Genomic DNA, 23,173 nt, shown 5'->3' with positions numbered 1-23,173 from the left:
TTAAAAGAACAATTATGTTTTTAAAAAAGATGTTTCTCCCAGTACTTCTGAATATTTGACAATCCTATAAAATTTGTAAAACTAAAGTAACTTTAAAAGCAAAGACTTCTGCTAATAAACCCCGACTTCTCAATTTAGCATTAACTTGCCCATTAATTTTGTGGTCACGTTTCATTATGCACAGAAAATCATTTAAAACTACATACTAGCATAAGTGTTTTCTAAAGACCTAATTTTTATTTAAGTCCTGCCTTAAGCCATGATTAGAAGTGCTTCCTTATTAAAATCTAGAGTGAGCCTGCCTCCCTACTGCATAATTGTAAACACATTTGAAATAGAAAATGATTTATTTATTAGTGTCTGTTATTTAGGCAAAATCAATAGGGATGCCTTCCATTTGAATACTTCTTTACAGTTTCCCTATTGATTGCACATACATTATCTCATCTGCCCCTTATAATAAATTGGTGGGGTAGGCCTGACAAAGTGGGATCCCAGTTTACAAATACCCAAACCACATCTCCTAGAGTTTAAGTGACTGGTCCAAGATTGCGTAGCTGGAACACAGATGCAGAACCACTCCGCTGCTTCTTCCTAAATAAATTAAATTAGCTTATTTGTGCAACAGCAGATGATTCATTAGTTTCCTAATTACTCTCTCTTCCCTGCTTCCCTTCATTAACATGATATATAAATATCTAGGAGGCCCCTTTTGAAACTCATTGGTTGATCAAAGTACTGAATTATTTCTATTGGCAAGCAAAGGTAAAGTGACAAAGCCTTGAGCCATGGAATCATTGAGTCCTGCATTCAAGTCACAGCTTCATTACTTACTACTTTACACAGTTTATGAATTAATCCATGCCAGTTAACCTGTTAGTCTTTGTTTCTTATCTATCAAGTGGGAGAAAATCAAATCTGCCTCATGGTTAATGTGAGGATTAAATGGGAAAATATGCAAAGTGCCTGGCATAGTACCTGACATAAAGTAGAAGTGTAACAAATATCAATTTTTCTCCTCAACTAATACACATTTATTATATAGAACTTCTAGAAGTATGGCTTCCAGTCAAGTTGGACCACTTTATATCCAGTTTCTACAGGTAAACGTCTGTGTTCCATCAACAACACCAACCGTTACTGAGCTCTTACTATGTCAAGAGTGCCGGAATGGTCCCTGTTGCATGGCGCACACAGGGGCCAGCATTGGGTTGAAGACGGAGGGAACATATATAAAGAACTGAGAACCATGGAAATCTTGTGTCAGTGGCCCACTGAATACCACCACTGATAGGTGTGTGTGGAATGGCTCATGTGGAAATAATGAAGGCTGAAACATGTCCAGCCCCACCTTTCTCAGCTCTGCTAAGCTGAAGGTACTCAAAGTCTTTTGTCAGCAGCTTCAGTGTTATTCCATCTAGAGGAAACCTAGCCTGAGGCAGGCAGTATGGAACATGCAGTTCAGACCAGCCTCAACCCTTCCCAGCCAGTAGGACTGGAATTCGTCTTTCTGCCATGAAGCCCTGAGCACCTGGGGCCACACCAAATGGCAGCTTTCTCCCCGAAAGTACAGACATGTTTGCCCAGGCTGGTTTGAACCCCTTGATACTGCCACACTATCCTTACACTAGGCACAAAGAAAAGTAAATATTGATTCTTCTCCCTTGGTTTGCTGCATTATTTCTAAGCCATTTGTCAAAGTGTATTCCTCACATTACATTTCATTCTGTTTGAAACCCTCCCAGATTCAGGCCTCATGTACTGATCTCATTTCTGGCTCACCACTTCCTTCAAATTTGACTTTTGAAACTGTATCTCTGGGTAGAACCTTGGCTGTCCTTTAAGCATAGGTTAAATTTTCCTTTATGCTAGTCTGACTTATAAGTTATTTCTCCCATCCTGTCCGGCCCAGAAAGCCCTATCTCAAGTTAAACCATTTGGAGGGCTTATCTACCTACACCCAGCAAAGAACTGACCCGTACATATCTGATTTGCCCTCCAGTTTCCCTGCTAGGGCCAAATGTTAAGTGAAAGGCTATCTAAATGGAATCGTGATATGTTATCTAGCTTTTATCAGCTATCTCCCCCAGGGGCCAAATCCAGTTCCCTATAATTCTCCGGCCTCCAACTTGGGCATTGTTTTAACCCAGGCAGACCTCCCAGAGAAAAATCCAAGAGCCTTAAACCATACTTTGTGTTTAGAAACTCCTGTGCCAACCACTCTTGATGTGAGTGACAGCTATTGAAGATGTTCTCTGAATGCTTCCTGATCCACGGCATGAAATAATATTTCATTCTTTGGTCTCCTTGTGGTTTAAGGATCTTGTGACCAATCTGTTTAATGAGCTGTGAGAAATTATGTGTGTTATTTCCGGACAAAGTCTTCGATTGTCAGTGTGAGAATCCTCAGAGCTTTCTTTTCTCCTACACAACAACCAGCAAATGTTCCACATGGGGATTCTCCCTCAGCGTGGGTTCCAGAGAGAGGATGGCTGTGAGCAGAGCCCCTAACCAGTGCACAGTGAACATGTGTCTTGGTGAGACATACACTTTTGTTTGTTGAAAACACTGAGGTTTTAAGTTTGTTTCTTGCCTCAGCATAATCTATCCTATCCTAACTGATGTACCTCATGCCATGAGGGCCACACTGACCTATATGGAAGCTAAATTTGCTAGGATCAGAACAGCTGTCTCAGTCTTGCTTGGGGCAAAATTTGCAGTTAAGTGGATCCCTCTAGTCCCAACTCTGAACAACTCCATTACGCTCCCTTTCCTGACTAGCATGTGTTGTGCTCCCAATCTCACAAGTCAGGAGAGCACTCTCTTATTCTATGCTAGGGTTTCCCAAGAGAAGGTTTATTAGTGGGAATGGTGTTTAGGTGCAAGTAATAATAACCCATCTGACAGCTAAATTGATATGATAAGATAATTGTTATTTACAGGGACAGGCAGCCATCAAGTCAACTTGAGGATTCAACAGTTCCATCAAAGAGCCAAGCCCTTTTTATCTTCCTATTCCTCCAGTCTCCATCAGCTAGCAATTGACCTCAGGTTTGTTACTTCTGATTACAAGATGCTGACATCTCTAAAGGCATCTTATTTTCACAGCATCCAAAACACGAGAATCTTCTATGCCATCCTTTTTTTGTTTTGTTTTGTTTTGTTTTGTTGTTGTTGTTGTTGTTGTTGTTGTTTTTCCTGATCAAGGAAGAACCTCCCAGCAGACTTCTCCTTAGGTTTCATTGGCCAGATTCTGCATCACACTCCAGCCACTATGGATTGCTAAAACTGGCATAGAGAACTCATGATGCCTTCTCCGGGACTGGGCATACTGCTGTTCCAATGAAATCATGGTTCTGTTAAAAAGGGAGGGAGGGAATGGCTTTTGTGTAAGCAGCTAACACTATTTACCAAAATAACACTAGATTTCATTTTTAAAAAAGAGCCATGGCCAACTAAGTTTGGGAAACACTGAGTTAAATATGTCTTGTTACTAGAGAATATCTTATACTAATCTTGTAATATAGTCATGTGCATTGTGAGCTTCCTACAGAAAAATTACCTGTGAAGCATTTCCCAGACTTACTCCTTTAGACAAGTTTTTTACAAAGCATTTTATTGCACATAATGGAACAACCACAGTATTTCGAAGGTTAATTAACCAAATCATCATGTTTTCACCTGAGTTGTATAGATGTTTTTCTTTCATGTTATCTGTTGGAAGGTTTATTCAGCAAATTGATAGCTCCTATTATTAAAATTTTGGTTATCTAATTACAGAATTAAAATGATATTCACTACTATATAAATTATTGCCTTACGAATGAATGTTGCTAATTATCAATGTTTAAGCTAGTCATTAGAAATAGGCTCAAAAAGACCTCTACTTGGAAATATAAGAAGTTTCAACTGAAAGTTGTCCCTTCAGTTAAATTAAATTGTAGCTCCAGACCATGGGTCAAACTAATGGGATAGCAAGTGTCACATTAACTAATTATTAACTAATAACTAATTATTAACTAATAATACAATCATGCATTTCTTTGTTATATTTTTAAATTTAGTATTTCCATCCATTCTAACTTTGAAGTCTTCCTTCTCTATCCTATATTCCATGTAGGAAACTCCCTAGTAATGTATATCAGGCCAAGAATATCACGCCTCTCCAACTTACTTCCCCTCCTTGTGCACACCCTCACCCTAAACCATACATACAACACAGACAACATTAACATATTATTAGGTCTTTTGCTAAAAAGAGTAAAAAGTTATTTCCTTAAGATCAAGCAAATACTAAAGGATAGTGTAGCTAACATTAGCTATTTTGTGACATGAGTTCTTAATACTAAATGTCATGAGTTCCATTAAAGTTGTGCTGATTTAAATTTCAACCTTGTATAGATATTTTAATATCATTTTGACAATATACTTCTAAGCTGTTTATTTACTTTAATGGTTTTGTAAGAAGTTTCTGCATACACTACAAGATAAAAACTTGTTACAATTAAAAAGGATTTGAAGGAACCATGAAGTTATTTTAACAGTAAACATGTTTATTTTTTGTATAAATGTGCATTTTCCTTTTTTACATCTACATAGTAATTTTTAAAGTACAATTTCTGAAACATATGGCTTAGCTGTTCTACACAGGTGCTACACAGAGCTGGAGAACGTATTGTGCTTATATGTATTCAAGCATATGTTTCAATCCGACTCTTTTTACAATAAACATTTCATCGACTTCCTGCTATTTATATCAGGAACATGTATTTGGCCTTGATTTCACCTGCTCTTTTTGTAGAGAGACTTACAAAGAGACTCTGGGAGGTTATGGAATCTACAGGAAATAAATACAATGTCGATTTTGTTACAAGGTGACTGAGTTGGTAAGGAAGTGGTTAAAAAATAAACCTTTACGACTGTAAGTGTAGAATGAGATAACAATGTGTTACTCTTTTCGTTTTTTTCTGATTATTTTACTCTCCCCAAAACCCTTTTACGTTTGTACAAAAACTTAACTCAGTGTTTAAAAAATATTGTTTCTCATACTATAATCACAACTCTAGTTTTAAGAATAAACAGTTAATATACCAATAAGAACAACTAATAATAATAGTAGCTAACAGTGGATAAGTGCTCACCATGGGCAGGCTCTGGTCTATGCCTGATCCCACTTAATCTTCATAACAAACAGAAATGATCAGCACTGTTATTTATATTTTGCAGATGAGAAAAACGAAGCACAGAGCAATTAAATAACTTGCCCAAGATCACCCAAGATGTCCAGCTGAAGTTCTTAACCATTACCTTACACTAATCAACAGCAACAATAATAATAACCACCTTTCTAGGATGCAAATTATGTTCCAAGAACTTTCATTATTTCATTACATCTGCATAGCCCCAAGAGTAAATAATATCCTGTTCTATTGAAGAAGAAACTGAGGTCCCAAGACATGAAATTACTTGCTCAAGGTCACACACTGGTAAGTGGCATTAAACCACCTCCTATAAGTGTCAAAAGATAACTGGGGCTGAGGTGGAGCTGAGATTTTAAAAATATCAGTGGTAGGAGATAGACGATGTGATGCCCCATTTAAACTACATGGCAGTGGTGTCCTACGACTAGGAGAGGAGAGGCGGGAAAAGCTGAAGTCTCATGAAATAAAAATCAAAATAAAAAGAATGCTTGGTGATGCTATTAGTATATAGTCCCCTTTCGACACTTAAAAAATGCTCAGAAAGAGTGAAGATTTACTGCTAGAGGGGCTATGTTTTTAACTCTTTATACTCCAGACACAAGCTGCACTGCTATACAGACAGCAAATGTATTTTAGGAAAGGGCTAGATAGTAAATATCTTTTGGCCTTTCATATTATTTGATCTCATTCGCTACTGCTTAACTCTGCCATTGTAACAAGAAGGCAGTCACAGACAATATGTGAATGAATGGGCAGAGCTGTGTTCTAATAAAGCCTTATTTACAAAAACAGGTGGTCCTGCAATGTGGCCTGTGGGCTGTAGTGTGCCAGCCTCTGCTGTGGCATCTGGGGTGGTGGCTTTGGGAATATTGAGGACCAGTCCCCTAAGTGCAGTCATTGGCATTCTCATAAGTGTAGTGCAAACAGCAAGGCAGTGGGGAAGTTCCTTTTAGTAGCTTTCGGGGCACTAGATATGAACCAGATGGAAAGGAGCGTGACTTTGGGAATTATAATGTTTTACAACTCCCAAATAAATGTATGATTTGAAGCAGAAGAAGACTCAGTAATAATGGAGTTTGGCACTTATAATGAATGACCAAGCGAACACTGTATTTTTATCTCCAGACAGAAGACACATGTGGATTTAACTGTCCCAAGCTCTCTTTCAATTCTCCATCAATTTTCTGCCCTCGGTTTTTTGCTTTTTTCCTTTTTAAAATGAGTTTAACATGTGTATCAATCAGTCTGAACTTGATGTGGTATATTCATTAAATGGTTTCATTTTTCTACTTTCACAGCCCTCAACTCTGTGATGTCAAAATTCCCTTCGCCATAGGTAACAGATCCTATCTGGCTACTTTTCATTATCAAGGTACAGTATTCTTAAATTTATACTAAGTTGTGGCATAACAACAAAGAACATAATTCCTTCAGTTTTCAAAACTGTACTTTTATCTTCCCACACCTCATAGGATATATACCAAGGATGCAATTAAATACATTTAATAATCTTATTCTTAGTAATAATATTAGTATTCATATTTAAAAATATACTAGGATATATTTTTCATAAAGCAAATGTTTATGTCTTTAGAAATCAAGATTTTTAGCCTGAAATAAAAGGCATACAAATATAAAAAGTTAAAACACTATAATCTTTAATTTGAATAGGAAATACCAGTATCAATTTTTTGTTGTTTTTTTTTTTTTTGTAAAATTGCTAGCTCTTTTCACCAAGAATACATAGAAGCATTGACAGGCCAATATCAATTAGCAATCAAAGGGTAAAGATGTTAGTGTCTAAATATCAAAAAAATCGAGTTCCCCTGTAGAAACTGCCAGCACCATACTGAAGATGAGAAATGTGCAAGATAAGCCTGGGATATCTCGTTGTAAGTGAGAGCAAAGAAGCCATCAAAGACCATTGCATCACACTAAAATAACATTAGGGCCAAGTTGAAGGATCTTCCACTGACCAAAGGCAGACAATTTTGTATCAAAAAACTATGACTACAATGGATAAATATATGTGTGTGTTTATATATGTATAAACATTCATGAGTGGTCCCTAAATATCAATATAATTTATACTTACCCACTAGATAATTCTGCAACATACGGCTCATCAAATTAGATATTCTGCAAATATGTTCAGCCAAATCGTTCCACCTGCATCTAAATTTACAGTGATATCAAACTATAATTTTCTTTAGAGGAATCCATGTTCCTCACCAGAAAGGAAGAATAAAAGGCAGTTTTCTCAAATTTGAAGGGCACAAGGAATCATCATAGTTGCCATCCAAGTTTAGATCCATAGTGCCTCTAACCTAAGGATTCTCACCCCTAGCTGCATATTGGAATCACCTGGTGAGCCTGTGCTTTACCTGTAGAGATTCTGACTGAATTGTTCCGGGATGTGACCTGGCATTGGTATGTTTGAAAAGCTCCCCAAGTGATTCTAACATGCAGGTGACGTTAAAAAAAAAAACACTAAATCTGATGATGGCTTTAACCTCATGCTACCTGTGGGAGGAGGCCCTGTGGAACAGGAATGAGCGGGAACATCCTTCAGGAAATGCACCTAAAAACACCATCACCAACCATAGCAAGTCATGGAATGCCAGACATACCAGATCAGATCCTACTACTTAATTTAATCTCCTAAAGAAACACTGTAAGGAATATACTGTTATCCTCATTTTTGTAGATGAATACTTTGTTATTTATTTAACCAAGATGTTAAATAAGTAAATTACCAGTGGTCTCAGAGCCAGTAAATAGTGAAGCCAAGACTCGTACTAGGTCTGCACAAATGCAAAATCCATGCTCTTCACCATGCTGCATGCCAGGTACATCTTCTTCCTGAGTCTTAGCTAAGAACAGGCTGCTGTGTAGGTTGAGCAGATAACTGTTCAGTATCAGCGTGTGGTGATGCATTTTTCATTACTCTTCATCAAACAGCCACCTCTGGCGACGTGAATACTGCCAAGGCTGCTTTTACAGGAGAGGTGTAGAAGACAGAGGTGACTGAGACTTACTTGAGAGTACTGCAAATGACTACTGGTTGTTAGAACCATTACCTAATGTCAGCATTTTAAAATAAACTACAAATTGTAAGGGAAGGGATCAATATTTTATGACTACAAAATACTACTTTCGGTAGAGAATCTAGAATTTCTATAAAGGAATTGCTTAGGGGACTTAATATGGTGGAAAGGAGAAGCTAGCCAACTTGTAATAAAACTGCTTTTACAAAGCCCTTTGCATAGGAAATGTGAACTGTTTAGATCAGAGAATTGAGAGGTAAAGTCAGCAGAAATTGTGGAGGAACTAAAGCCCCCACCCTTAATCTACTTCTTGTCACTGCTACTGTCCCTCAGACAGGCAAAGATGTTTATGTAACCATCTGATTGGGGTTGAAAGGAATGAATTGGCTCCTCTGCAGCTATAATTTGTGATTGTAATTAAATATTACCCTTCTTTACCTTTAAAAGACATCTCTTGGTATCAAAAAATTTTGATTACAGTGGATTAATATGTGTGTATATATCCATGAGTAGTCCTTAAATATGAACATATTTAATTTATACATACCCATTAGATAACTCTGCAAGATACTAGTCATCAAATCATATATTCTGCAAATATATTCAGCCAAATCCTTCCACCCTGCATCTAAATCTAGGGTGGCATCTTCCCATACACCTTCACCTCTTCCACTCTTGGAGTCTAGGTTCTTACCACATCTAACAGCTTCTTGGCTAGCCTTTTTGCCTCCATCCCTCTGCCTGACTATTGCTGCCAGTCTCATCTTAGACTCGCCAATCCCATCTTTCATTTGGTCTCCTATATTTTAAGGATAAAATAAAATAAGAGGAGGTCCCTGGGTATGTGCTAAGTGGGTGTGTGGAAGTAGAGTCCTACCTCACTATGGTGGAAGCATAAGAAGCTGAAAAATAAATGCTGGAATTATACCTGCAAGGGATACTGAGGTCAAAGGCAAGACAGCTGGCCAAGCCAGATTGTTCTTCCAATGGGCCAGGTGAGCAATGGATGTAAGGTATGGAGCCCAGGTGAGGAAGACAGAAAGCAAGAACTCAAGTGAGAGGTAGTTCATATGGCTGCCTCACTATCATCTTCCAGACAAAATGCTGATGATAGTAGTGTCTTTTTGTATGAAGTCCAGCGAGTATGCCAGGTGTACTTAAAGGGGCTGGAGTAATGTGGATACCCCTGACTCCAATACTTGGCACACTTAGGCAGAAGGAGCTCTTCAGCCCACATAACCCCCAATGGATGTGACACTGGGTCTGGCTGTTGCATCACTGAGATTCCAGGACCTTCTCCTCCCATCAGATCTTTCCCTTCCATCAGGTCCAGTTCTGTCCAGGACTCTCCATAAGGCAGTGGTGCATGATATACGCCTAAATGGGCTCTCATCAGCACCTCCTCCTTCTAAGCTTTGCAATGATCTGAAGCCCAGGCCAGGTCACAGCACACGGACCCTATAACCAGCAATTGGGAAAGCAGCCAGCGTTTCTGTCTATGGTAGCAATGGAAAATATTTTCGCCTGAGTTTAAGTCAGGCTGCAAGACAGGGAATTCCATCGTGCCTTTTGTTTCTGTCAGAGGCAAAGCAGGAAATAGCTGCCAGCTGACTATTCATAACAGGGATTTAAAAACTGGGAATTAATTACACAGAAGTGGAGGAACTGAGAGCCAAGCATGGGGCAGTGAGGCAACCCAGAGAATCATAACTGAAGGGAACCACTAAGACCCTAGGCCAGAGGGACAGAGGAGGAGGCAGTGTTACTGGCCCCTGGGCGAAGCTGGCATCCTGGCAGGACTGTTCTGGAGATGGCGCTGCTGTGAAGTTGCTGCCCAAGACAGAGAGGGAGGGGAGAAATATTCCAACTTCTCCCCTCTTCCCTCCCTCTAATGTCCCACCAGTGCCTCCCACTGGCCAAATATGCAGAATTCAAGGGTCAGTCCCCTGAAATACAGAGCGGAGCAAGAGAAAGTGAAGAACCAATTTGAAGGCAATATGCCCAGGAGAGACCAATTGCCCTTGTTTGTCAACCTTCACCACTGCTCCAAACACAAAGCCCTCATACACACTTCCATAACAGTATCACTCCTGGCTTACATGCCCCACAATTTTTCCTTATCCTTCTGCCATCCTTGTGCCAACCTACCAGCTATGCCTTATAGAGCCTCCATTCCACTGTAAACAAACTACTGTATGTCCTGCCTCTTCTTCAAATATTCTCTCTGACTTGAATTCAATCCTGATTCACACTTAGCAAAAAGCCCTGAATCATTTATTCACTCATTCAACAATGACATATTAAATGGAAATTATACCCATAATAACTAACCTTGCATTGTTGTATGTGTTTTATATATATTAAGCCCTCCAATTCTCGCAACAACCTTATGCCTCTTCTATAGATGAGGAAACTGAGACAAGAAGTCCTTGAGAAACTTGCCACTCCCATAGTTCATAAATAGCAGGGCCAGAAATCAAACATGCATCCAGCCTCCAGAAACCACAGTTTTACCCACCATACATCACTGTTCCAAAAATGAATATACAGTAGTGAGCAACAAAGTTTAGTAGAAGAAGACATTTTTAAATTTTCATTTTGTAATAATTTTAGTTTTACAGAAGACTTGCAAACAATAGAGAGTTCCATATACCCTTCACATTGCTTCCCCTAATGTTAGCAACTCACACAACCATACAGTATTTATCAATACTAAGAAACTTTCATTGGTACGATGCTACTAACTAAATTACAAACTCTAACCAAATTTCACCAATTTTTTGATTAATGTTTTCCTTTTCCAGGATCCAATCCAGGGCACCATGTTTCATTGAATCATCATCTCTCTTTAGTTTCTCAGACTTTCTTTGTTTTTTGTGACCTTGACACCTTTGTAAATTATTGATTAGGGCCAGGCCTGGTGGCTTACGCCTGTAATATCAGCACTTTGGGAGGCTGAGGTGGGTGGATCACCTGAGGTCAGGAGTTTGAGACCAGCCTGGCCAACATGTTGAAACCCTGTCTCTACTAAAAATACAAAAATTAGCTGGGCATGGTGGCGGGCACCTGTACTCCCAGCTACTAGGGAGGCTGAGGAGGAAAATTACTTGAACCCAGGAGGCGGAGGTTGCAGTGAGCCGAGATCACACCATTGCACTCCAGCCTGGGTGACAAGAGCGAAACACCATCTAAAAAAAAAAAAAAAAAGGATTGGTTAGGCATTTTGGAGAAAGTCCCCCCATTTGGGTTTGTCTGATGTGTTCATATAAGTAGACTAGAGTTCTGAATATTTTGGACAAATGACACATTGGCAAAGTGCCCTTCTCACCACATCACATCAAGGATACAAGCTATAAACGTGAGCTATCATTGATGATAACATCATTGATGATGTTAACCTTATTAATTTAGTTAAGGTGATACATGGAAGATTTCTCTGCTGTTAAGTTTCTATTTTTCCCTTTTCATAATCTGTTAGTTAGAAGTGAGTACTAAGTCCAGCCCTCACAAGGGAAGCAGAGTTAAGCTCTACCTCATGGAGGAGGCAGCAACTACGTTTATCATTTGGAATTTGGCAGGAAATATTTATCCTTTCTCCTCCATTTATTTATTTATTCCATCATTTATCACCCAGTAAACATTCATGAATATTCATTTTATTTTTTAGGTTATATTCCAATACTGACATTTATTTTGTTTCCCTAACTGGGGCAACAAGTTAGAGCTCCCACTGCCTAGCTTTGGCCAATGGGAGCTTTTCAAGGTTGACTACTGTGCCCTTTTCACATGTCCCCATTTTGTTGAGCCCTTCCTTGCATTCTGTCACTACAAAATGCTCCAGGCTTATCTTGGATTTTCCCACCCCTGCCCTAGAATCAGCGATTTCTCCAAAGAACACTGGTTCCTTTTATCGGAGAATGGTATCAGAAACCAAGATCTGGGTGCCGGAAGTGCTTCTAGTTTCTCTCAGTGGAAAAAGATAGAAAATACATGTATGTATATATACTAACCCATGTATATATACATAAAAAGACTTCGAATAAATGAAAGCACAAATGGGTTGTTATAAATGCTATGAAGGAAAATACCAGATTCTTTATAAAAGGGGTATAGATATGATTTAATACAAATGGGGTTAGGTAGAAGTCAAGATGGTCTTCTCTGCAGTTAAATACTTAAGGTGAAATCTGTTGAATGACTAGGAATTAGCCAAGTGAAAGGGCAGAGAGACAGCATTACAGGTAGAAAAACCATCATTTAAAAGAACACTAAATAGCAAGTGCTCAAAATGTTTGAAGAGTTGGATGAAGTCCATCGTGGTGAGAGTGGAATGATCCAGGGGATACGTGACCACAAGGGGGCCAAGGCTGGATCACATAAGACCTTGAAGGCCATGATAAGGAGTTCAGATGTTGTCATGAGTGTAATGGAATGCCACTGAAGGGTTTTTAAAAGAGGAGGGAGGTGCATTCTACTTCACATAGAGTTGTAGAATCATGTAAAGTAGAAACCTCCTCAATTTCCTCAGCTCCTCAATCCCCACCCCACCACCCATAAGCTTTTCCCTGCAGGCACCCATCTCCAGGAAGCTTTACAGTTGGCCACCTCACTCTGGTCTACACTAGAGTCTTATCTTTCTGGACTTTAGATTTCACCAGGCCACAACTATAAAATGACTTATATGAAAAATATTTGTATACTTTTATTATAAAATTTGCTGTCATTTACATTATTTGTTCATTCACTCAGTCTTTTCTAGGAACTATATCTGGTGCCTCCCAGAACTCCAGGATCTACTAAATATTAAGAACAGTGTTTCCATCTATTCCTCAGCTGCCAAGGAGCTCATGACTACATTTAATATACACACAATTGTATTTTCCTCAGCTATGAAATCATGATAAAATAGTTCTTGCCTTCCCCTTCATTGATTAGTTGCCTTTATAGTATGCTAGAATTATTTTACTATGCCAGTACTTTTATTGTAAGCTAATTGAAGATTTTTTGAAATTAGAACAGTTTTGCCATTTTTAAAAATTAGCAAAAAAAAAAAAAAGAAGAAGTATTTTCCACCACTTGATAAAGGACTTTTCTCTTTAACACCAGTAACAGCCTCAGCATGAGGATTCTGGTAACAAGGAACCCCTGAGGTTGCTCTGGTTTTTTCTGAACAGCTCTAATTACTGTACAGTTATTAAATGTTTATTGATTGTAGAACCAAATGAATAAACAATGGTCTGTTGTTCTACTAAGTTCAAAACACATTAAGAAAACAATTTGTTTATTAAAAGCATGGATTTTTAAAAGAATGGATCAAATATAAAAATAAAAATAGAAGGGTTTTATATAATATGTAAAGTAGTACTAATAGAATGCAATAAAGACAAATAATTATCCCCAGAGGAACACTATTACAGGCAGGCTTGATAATGATTTATTTTTTCTTTCCTTTTGTGATAATTATTCACTCATTGGTACTAAGAGATGCTGACAGTTCACTAACAAGATGATTGCTTTTGCTTCACATATTCTGTGCTTTCCTCTCATTTTAGTCCTAAGAAAAATTATTCAATTACTTTCAGGTGCTAAATTTGTTTTAATAGTGTCTATTCTATGTAGATATATGATTCTCTAATTTTAATAAAATTAGAGCAATTTTATTTTGATATTTTAGAAATATACTGAATGCCATTTAAAATGTTAAGGAATTCTTAGTTTTTTCACCATACATAAATTTAAGTTTGGAAGTGAAGTCAGAATAGACTTGAGACTTAGATACCCAAGACTTGGATCTGAAATGCAGCCATACCACATACTAGCTGTGTGTGAACTTGGACAAATTAATTAATCCCTTTGGGTCGCTCTTTTTTTCAATTTTAAGGTAGAGTTGGTGGTAATAACTTCTCTACCCAACTCACTGGGTTGTTATGAGGTTCAAATGAAACAATGGCTTTGCACACCATAAAGTTCTTGTCAAATATCGGTAATAGTATATGTCTTCACTTATTTCAAAAACATTTGTCAAACACCCACTCTATGCCCGGCACTGTGCTCATGCCAGAAATGTGCAAATGTTTGAATAGAAGATTATGAAGATGATTATGTCACTGTTTCATAGGTTTAAAATGTACACATCTTACACCAACATAACAACATGAATATATAATACAGTTACGATATTTCTTCCCATTAAGGCTTTTGATTATATTTTGCTCATTTTAGAAGTAATAACTTTATTCTAACTTTGTCATAGATATTATATACTGAATGTAACTAATTAAACAATGTAGTTGAAAATCTTGTAAACAGGATACAATATATAATTCTATTATTTCTAGTTAGAAAAGCCAGAAACTGGTTAATTTTTTTTCTTCAAGACAGGGCTCACTCTGTTGCCCTGGCTGGAGTGCAATGGCATGATCATGGCTCACAGCAGCTTCAAACTGCTGGCCTCAAGCAATCCCCCTGCCTTGGCCTCCCAAAGTACTGGGATTATAAGCATGGGCCACCATGCCCAACCTAATTTTATTTAACCAGTGAATTCCAACAGGTTTTATGTTTAGTTCCCAGTGTTGTCTCTTATTGATTCTTCTTATTTCGAACTGACAGTGGGCCCAGACAGAGTTTTAATATAAATTGTCATGGGGAAACACTCTTGAGATCTTCTGTGTCTTCTGTTTTTGAAGAGTTTGTTTCAGAGTCAAGCAGAAACAATAGTATGGACTCCAAGTGCAAAAGAAATGTGTGCTATAATTACAAAGACAGCAGTGAAATATAATTACTACAGGGGCAGCAAGAGGCAACAAGATAATAGGCTGAATTCAATCATTCAAAAAATACTAAATGAGCATTTACCAATGTACTTTGCTAGTTACAGGGAATACAGTAGTTAATGCAGAGCTGATACTCACTTCATGGAGTTTAGAGAAGTGAAGAAGAGTTCAGAAAAGTTAGAGTGAGTCTTTTTTTATTTTTATTTTTAGAGACAGTGTCTCACTCTGTCACCCAGGCTGGAGTGCAGTAGTGCAGTTACAGCTCACTGCAGCCTTGATCTCCCAGGTTCATGCAATCCTCCTGCTTCTGCCTCCCAAGTAGCTGGGACCATAGGCACAGGCCACCACACCTGGCTAATCTTTAAATTTTTTTGTACAGACAGGGTCTCACTATGTTGCCCAGGCTGGTCTTGAACTCCTGGGCTCAAGCAATAATCCTGCCTCAGCCTCCCAAAGCAGTGAGATTACAGGCATGAGCCACTGTGCCCCACAAGTCTTCTAAGCAGAGAAAATAGCACCTGGGAGGGCCTTGGAAGTAAGAAGTATGGTGCCTTCAAATTACTCCTGGAGCATAGAGGACATTTACTGAAGTGTTCTGTATATCTTTGTATTCCTCACAATATCAGGAATGGGTTGTCCACAGATATTTTTGAATCTATAATAAATGGTGAACACCAATAAGCATGGCACCATTGGGTCTGCCAGTCCTCCTGGAGCATGTCTGGTTCTGAATGTCAGAACATTAATATTTTCATTGGGAAAATGTGAGTCTTGATAGCACTACACAGAATGATAATGGAAATATAATGAGGTGATAAAGGAGCAAACTTTAAAATGTAAAAACATCATCAAATGTTTGTTGTTCATCTTTGAAACAATTGGAACAGTGGAAAGAACATGGAAAAGAACAAAATCAAGGAAGATAATAGATTGAAAGGGGTCAGAATCTTGAACATTTTCTTAATTTTAATTCTAAAATATGTCAAAGAATAGAATGTTTCTGAAGCTGAAATAGCCATATCTGTGTCAATGTCAGAGTCTCATATACTCAACTTGGGGAGAAACAGAAAGTGCCAGGCTGTCAGCTTAAGCAAGGCTCACAGACCAATGCACCTGAATTTCACACAACAGAATAGAAGGTGACCGGTTTGCTTAAAGAATATCTTAATGATGCACATCAGCCAGTTTTGATGCTTCCCCCACAGAATCAAACTCTTGATTATATATTTATACACACATAGGGAGATATGTATGTTAAAAGGAAACTTGTTAAAGCTTTATCTTGAGTTATGAGAAAATATATGTGAAAACACATACTCTATAAATATTTATAAAACTATAAGAAACTTATACATCAGTAACATTTTGATAACTATAGTGACTCATGTCATTATAATCTTATGGGCAAAGCTTCTTTAAATTGTTCTTTGGAAACCTTCACTAAATGGTCTTGAATAGAATCCAAGTCTTGAATTGCTTAAATTAATTCCACTCTCCTGAATGGTGTTGTAGTGCTGCTTCAGGATATTAGATAATGGAATTGTGACCCTACAGCTTTATTGGAGCTAATCATATTAATGAGGCCAAATAGGTCTTTATCTAGGATGAAAGAACCAAATAGTATAGCACTTAAAAAAAAACAACCATTGAGATATCCTTGGAATAATGCCACAAATTTAAGTCTGGGGGAGAAAAAATAATTATTAGAGGACAGAGTGCATTCACATATTGCTCAATTTGCCATTTACTTAAGTACTTGAAGTTTGGGAAGCATTCAGACTATAATGATGCTCATCACATACAAGGAGCTTGGGTTAAAAGCTTTCTGAATGTCCTCTATTAAACACAGTAGCTGCTCTCCATAGGGCATTACCATATTAAAGATCCTACAATATTATCAGTTAATTTACTGGTCATATTACACCAAGCATATCAAATTGGTTTTAATTCTTCTGCCAATACTAATTGATTGGTAGTGGCTGCTGGGTTACAAAAAGGCTGTGATTGTAAACAAACTCTAAAGCAGAGATCATGGATATATGTGTTTAGGGGTGGAACTGGGGGGTTCACAACCCCTATATAGTGACAGTAATGGCTCTCTATTACAGAAAAGGCTGATTAAGCATAGGCTCAAGGTTACAGAACTATTTATTCATTTGTTTATCATTCACTTCATCAAAAATGATACGGAAGAAAATATAGGTAATATACAGTGATAAAGAAATCAGGGCAATGGGAAAGTAAAATAAAAAATTAAGACAACGCCACTAAGAAATACAAGCTATAAAATCCTGCACACTTAGGAAAGGGGACTTAGAATTTGACTCTAAGTTTCCTGATAGTCTAATTGAAAGTGGAAGGCATGATCATTTACAAGATTCGGGCTGTCTTAAATATAAGGCAGGTCCTATACGTAAAATATAAGACAGACATTCTGGCATAAAAGAATGTAAGTGGACCTAGAAGACATGAATTTAAATCCTAGGTCTGCCATTTAGGAGCTAGGTGACTTTCAGCAAGTTATTTAAACTTGACTACTTCAATATCTTCATTTGCAAAATGTGGATAATAATGCTGCTTCATGAATTGTTTTGAAATAAACAAAGAAGTAAATATGCTCTTTATTTTTTGTTTGGTCACCTAGATCCATTTGCCTTGCTTTTCTGTCCTACTTCCTGTCCTGGGAGGTTGACCCTAAAAACTGTGCCACCCAGGCTCCCATTGCCCTCTGGCTTTCTATTTGGTTCAGCCAACAAGAGGTACTCCCTTCCCACTGCCTCAATACCAACTGTCTAACTGTAGCTGCTCTTTTTATGACTACAACTCCTGATGGGCAGTTGCCTTATGTATTAGTCCATTTTCATGCTGCCAATAAAGACATACCAGAGACTGAGAAATTTACAAAAGAAAGAGCTTTAATTGAACTTACAGTTCCATGTGGCCTGGGGAGCCTCATAATCATGGCGGAAGGCAAAGAGGAGCAAGTCAAGTCCCATCTTACAAGAATAGCAGCAGGCAAAGAGAGAATGAGGAAGTTCCAAAAGCAGAAACCCCTGATAAAACCATCAGATCTCGGGAGATTTATTCATTGCCACGAAAACAGTATGGGGTAGACTGCCCCAATGATTTAATTATCTCCCACTGGGTCCCTCCCACAACACGTGGGAATTATGGGAATACAATTCAAGATGAGATTTGGGTGGGGACACAGAGCCAAACCATATCATTCCACACCTGGCCCCTGCCAAATCTCATGTCCTCACATTTCAAAACCAATCACACCTTCGCAATAGTCCCCCAAAGTCTTAACTCATTTCAGCATCAACTCGTAAGCCCATGGTCCAAAGTTTCATCTGGGACAAGGCAAGTCCTTTCCACCTATGAGCCTGTAAAATCAAAAGCAAGCTAGTTATTTCCTAGATACAGTGGGGGTACAGACATTGGGTAAATACAACCATTCCAAATGGGAGAAATTGATCAAAACAAAGGGGCTACAGGCCCCATGCAAGTCTGCAGTCCAGCAGGGCAGTCAAATCTTAAAGCTCCAAAATGATCTCCTTTGACTTCATGTCTCACATCCAGGTCATGCTGATGCAAGAGGTGGGTTCCCATGGCCTTGGGCAGCTCCACCCCTGTGGCCTTACAGGGTGTAGCCCTGCTCCTGGCTGCTTTCATGGGTTGGCGTTGAGTGTCTGTGGCTTTTCAGGTGCATGGTGCAAGCTGTTGGTGGATCTACCATTCTGGGGTCTGAAGGTCGGTGGCCCTCTTCTCACAGCTCCACTAGGTGGTGCCCCAGAAGGGACTCTAGCCCCCACATTTCCCTTCCACACTGCTCTAGCAGAGGTCCCTTCCACACTGCCCTAGTATACATCTTCTGACATCTAGGCAGAGGTTCCCAAACCTCAATTCTTGACTTCTATGCACCCACAGGCATAACACCATGTGGAAGCTGCCAAAGCTTGGGCTTGCACCATCTGAAGCCATGGCCCAAGCTCTACGATGGCCCCTTTCAGCCATGGCTGGAGTGGCTGGAACTTAGGGCATCAAGTCCCTAGGTAATGCACATAGTTCAGGGACACTGGGCCCAGCCCATAACACCACTTTTTCCTCCTAGGCCTCTGGGCCTGCGATGGGAGGAGCTGCCATAAGGACCTCTGACATGCCCTAGAGACATTTTCCCCATTGTCTTGGGGATTAACATTTGTATCCTCATTACTTATGCAAATTTCTGCAGCCATCTTGAATTTCTCCTCAGAAAATGGGATTTTCTTTTCTATCACATTGTCAGGCTGCAAATTTTTCAAACTTTTACGCTGTTTCCCTTTTAAAACTGAATGCCTTAAACAGCACACAAATCACTTCTTGAATGCTTTGCTACTTAGAAATTTCTTCCACCAAATACCATAAGTCATCTCTCTCAAGTTCAAAGTTCCACAGATCTCTAGAGGAGGGGCATAATGCTGCCAGTCTCTTTGCTGAAACAAAACAAGAGTCACTGTTGCTCCAGTTCCCAACAAGTTCCTCATTTTCATCTGAGACCACCTCAGCCTGGACCTTATTGTTCATATCACTATCAGCATTTTTGGCAAAGCCATTCAACAAGTCTCTAGGAAGTTCCAAATTTTCCCACATCTTCCTCTCTTCTTCTGAGTCTTCCAAACTGTTCCAACCTCTGCTTGTTACCCAGTTTCAAAGTTGCTTCCATATTTTTGGGTATCTTTTCAGCAACGCCCCACTCTACTGGTACCAATTTACTATATTAATCTGTTTCCATGTTGCTGATAAAGATATATCTGAGACTGGACAATATACAAAAGAAAGAGGTTTAATTGGATTTACAGTTCCACGTGTGTGGGGAAGCCTCACAATCATGGTAAAAGGCAAGGAGGAGCAATTCTCATCTTACATGGATGGCAGCAGGCTAAGAGAGAATGAGGAAGACACAAAAGTGGAAACCCCTGATAAAACCATCAGATCTCATGAGACTTATTCACTCCCATGAGAACAGTATGGGGAAAATGCCCACCAGTTCCCTCCCACATCATGTGAGAATTATGGGAGTATAATTCAAGATGAGACTTAGGTGGGGACACAGAGCCATACCATATCACCTTCCATGCTGTCAGCTATGGGTGTGCACTCTCTTTCTGACTAGTTTGATAAAATCAATCTGACTGATTGATAAAATGAATATTTATAAAATGGAAGAAGTTGGAGAAAATAGAGTCTCATTATTAAACCCCTACTACAGGCCCTGCACAGAGGCAGGCATCTTTATCGTGGATATTCAATAAATGCTGATAAATTTGAAGAAAAGGGAATAAGACAAGGTAAAGCAGATTTCACAAAAATCTGAGACACAAGATTCAGATCCTTTGCGTCAGATGATCCCATTTCCCAAATCTGGAATGTGAACAGAAGAAAGAGAGACAATGAGGATTGTCTGTTCAACTCAGCAAGCCTGGAAAACAACAACAATGCTAGTATGTATGGAAGACATAAAATACTATTCTAGGTTTAAGTAAGATTTAAAGGAAAATAGTACAGTAAAAGGCAAGTACATGATTTTTCACTTGTCATTTTGTAAACTTGGGTGTAGAGTGGAAGTGAGCAGACATGAACATAATTAATGGAATGGCCATTTTTCTTACATGCCTAACCATTTTTTTGCATGATTTGCAATTTTCAAATGCTATTCCCTCAGAAAAGAAATTTTACCTTGTTTTCACAAGAAAAGATCAAGTTGAAGAATGACTTTAACAATAAAGTAACCAGTGCCCCCAAAGTATATTATTCACAGTGTCTAGCACAGGCACAGTGAAAGGTTCATGGGTATCCAGCAAATTCTGTTGTTGGTCCTGGAAACCAACAAAGTGAGATATTCAAAATGCCTTTCTTGTTTACAAAAAGTATTCTACTTGTTATTGTTGTCAGGAGAGACCCTTTCACTCAGATCCTCTTTATAGAGAAAGCAGAAAACCCTCATAAAAGCATCAGATATTTAAAAAATTTTTAAATTTCTCTTTTGAGCACAAGCTTTTTGTTTGTTTTGTTTTTTACAGGAGAATGGAGATGTCTTGGATTTTTTGTGCACAAGCTGTCCTCAGAACCAAACAAAATAACCAGCATACGAGAGAATTCACAAAGTAAGAGACTCATAAAGTAAAATGTTTTGCTTTACCTTTTGCCTTTTTCATCCTGCTTTGTTTTTCAACATGTGTAAATCATTCTGTTACTATAAACTTAATAAAGAAGTAAAAGAGCAAAGACCAAAAATGTAATAATGAAATAAAATTTTTATCAGTTGTAATTTTTTGGCATGATCAGGTTATCTTTGGTGTACACTTCAGGGTTTTGTATTTCAAACACAACTCTTCTTAAAACTTTTCATGTGTCCCAAACGTGACCTAGTTTCCTTCTGGGAAATGAATGCTGAGTGTTGTACAGACAAGTCAAACAGACATAGCTATTTTAGGAGCCATTAATGTAGTGCTTATAGAAACCAAATATGTAAACCCACCTGGCCAGGAAAACCTTTACTGAGTATATACTTTGTGCTGAGTGATATTCCAGGCTCCAGAAGTGAAAACACAAAGGGCAAGACCCAATCTTGAAGAGCTCATAAACTAGTAAAAGAAAACAACAAACATGTTACAAGGCAAAAACAAATTACAAATGTAAATAATAAAGCCAAAGCATAATAATGGAAGCCTGAAAAAGGTAAAGAAATATTACATAAAATGGAGCCATTTGTTCTGTCTTAGGAGAGCTCAAAAAAGCCTTCATAGAAGAGGTAGAATCCGAGCAAATTCAAAAGTTTAAAGTCCAGTTTGGAAATTTTCTTTCAATTAAGTCATGACGTGTTTATGGACAAATATCCACTTGAATCAATAAGAAAAGGAAAATGACTAGCATAATGCTGCACGTAAAATAAGAATTAAAATGTTTCTGCTCTCTTCGTGTATTTTTAAAATTAAGGTAAAATTCATATAACATAAAATCCACCCTTTTAGTCATTTTAAAGTGTACAATTTTTTAGTACATTTTAAAGTGTACAATTCAGTGGTGTTTAGTACACTCACAATGTTTTCAACCATTACCACTACCTAATTCTAGAATATCTTTATCATCCAAAAAGAAACCCTGTGCCCATTGAGTAGTCACTGGCCTTTCCATTTACCCCGACTCCTCCAGCACGCGACAACCACTAATTTGCTTTCTGTCTCTATGCCTCTTCTGGACACTTTATATAAATACAGCCATACAATATGTAGCCATTTGTGTCTGGCTTCTTTCAGTTAGCATAATATTTTTGAGGTTCTTCCTTGTTATAGCATGAATCAGTACTTTATTCCTTTTCATAGATGAATAACATCCCATTGTATGCATATGCCACATCTTGTTAATCTATTTATGAGTTGGAGGACAGTGGGCTGTTTCTACATTTTAGCTATTGAGAATAGGGCTGCCTCCATATTTGTGTAGAAGATTTGTCTGAACTCTTCTTTTCAATTATCTTAACTATATACCTAATGATATGGTTTGCCTGTGTCCCCCCCCAAACCTCATCTTGAATTGTAGCTCCTATAATCCCCACGTGTTGTGGGAGCGACCTGGTGGCAGGTAATGGAATCCCGGTGTCTGGTTTTTCCTGGTCTGTTCTTGTGATGGTGAATAAGTCTCATGAGGTCTGATGGTTTTATAAAGGGCAGTTCTGCAAATGCTGTCTTTCCTGCCACCATGTAAGATGTGCCTTTGCTCCTCCTTCACCTTCCGCCATGATTGTGAGCTCTTCCCAGCCATGGGGAACTGTGAGTCCATTAAACCTCTTTTTCTTTATAAATTACCCAGTCTTGGGTATTTCTTCATAGCAGCATGAGAACAAATGAATACACCTAGGAGTAGCATTGTTGGGTCTTATGATAACACTAGGTTTAACTTTTTGAGGAACCACCAAACTATTTTTTTTCACGTTGGCTGCACCGTTTTACATTCCCACCAGCCATATATGAACGTTCCAGTTTCTCCACACCTCACCAATATTCATCACATTCTGTTTTGTTTTGTTTTGTTTTGTATTGTTTTGTTTTGTTTACTTTTTCCCATCCTAGCGAGTGTGAAGTATCTCATTGTGGTTTTCCTTTGTATTTCC

The 23,173-nt window shown here is 38.4% G+C and overlaps 1 long non-coding RNA gene across 1 annotated transcript; it reads left to right on the top strand.

Annotated features, from left to right (window-relative positions):
• Positions 1 to 2,808: 2,808 nt before the first annotated feature.
• On the top strand, positions 2,809 to 21,297 carry LOC109029201 (uncharacterized). The gene is made up of 5 exons (XR_008671215.2): positions 2,809 to 3,051; positions 5,227 to 5,486; positions 6,500 to 6,573; positions 20,273 to 20,504; positions 21,084 to 21,297. It is a non-coding gene; the product is annotated as an uncharacterized lncRNA (long non-coding RNA).
• Positions 21,298 to 23,173: the final 1,876 nt, after the last annotated feature.

The sequence above is a fragment of the Gorilla gorilla genome, chromosome 1 (genome assembly GCF_029281585.2).
Source record: "Gorilla gorilla gorilla isolate KB3781 chromosome 1, NHGRI_mGorGor1-v2.1_pri, whole genome shotgun sequence".
NCBI classification, from domain to species: Eukaryota; Metazoa; Chordata; class Mammalia; order Primates; family Hominidae; genus Gorilla; species Gorilla gorilla.
This window is presented reverse-complemented; position numbering and strand designations above follow the sequence as displayed.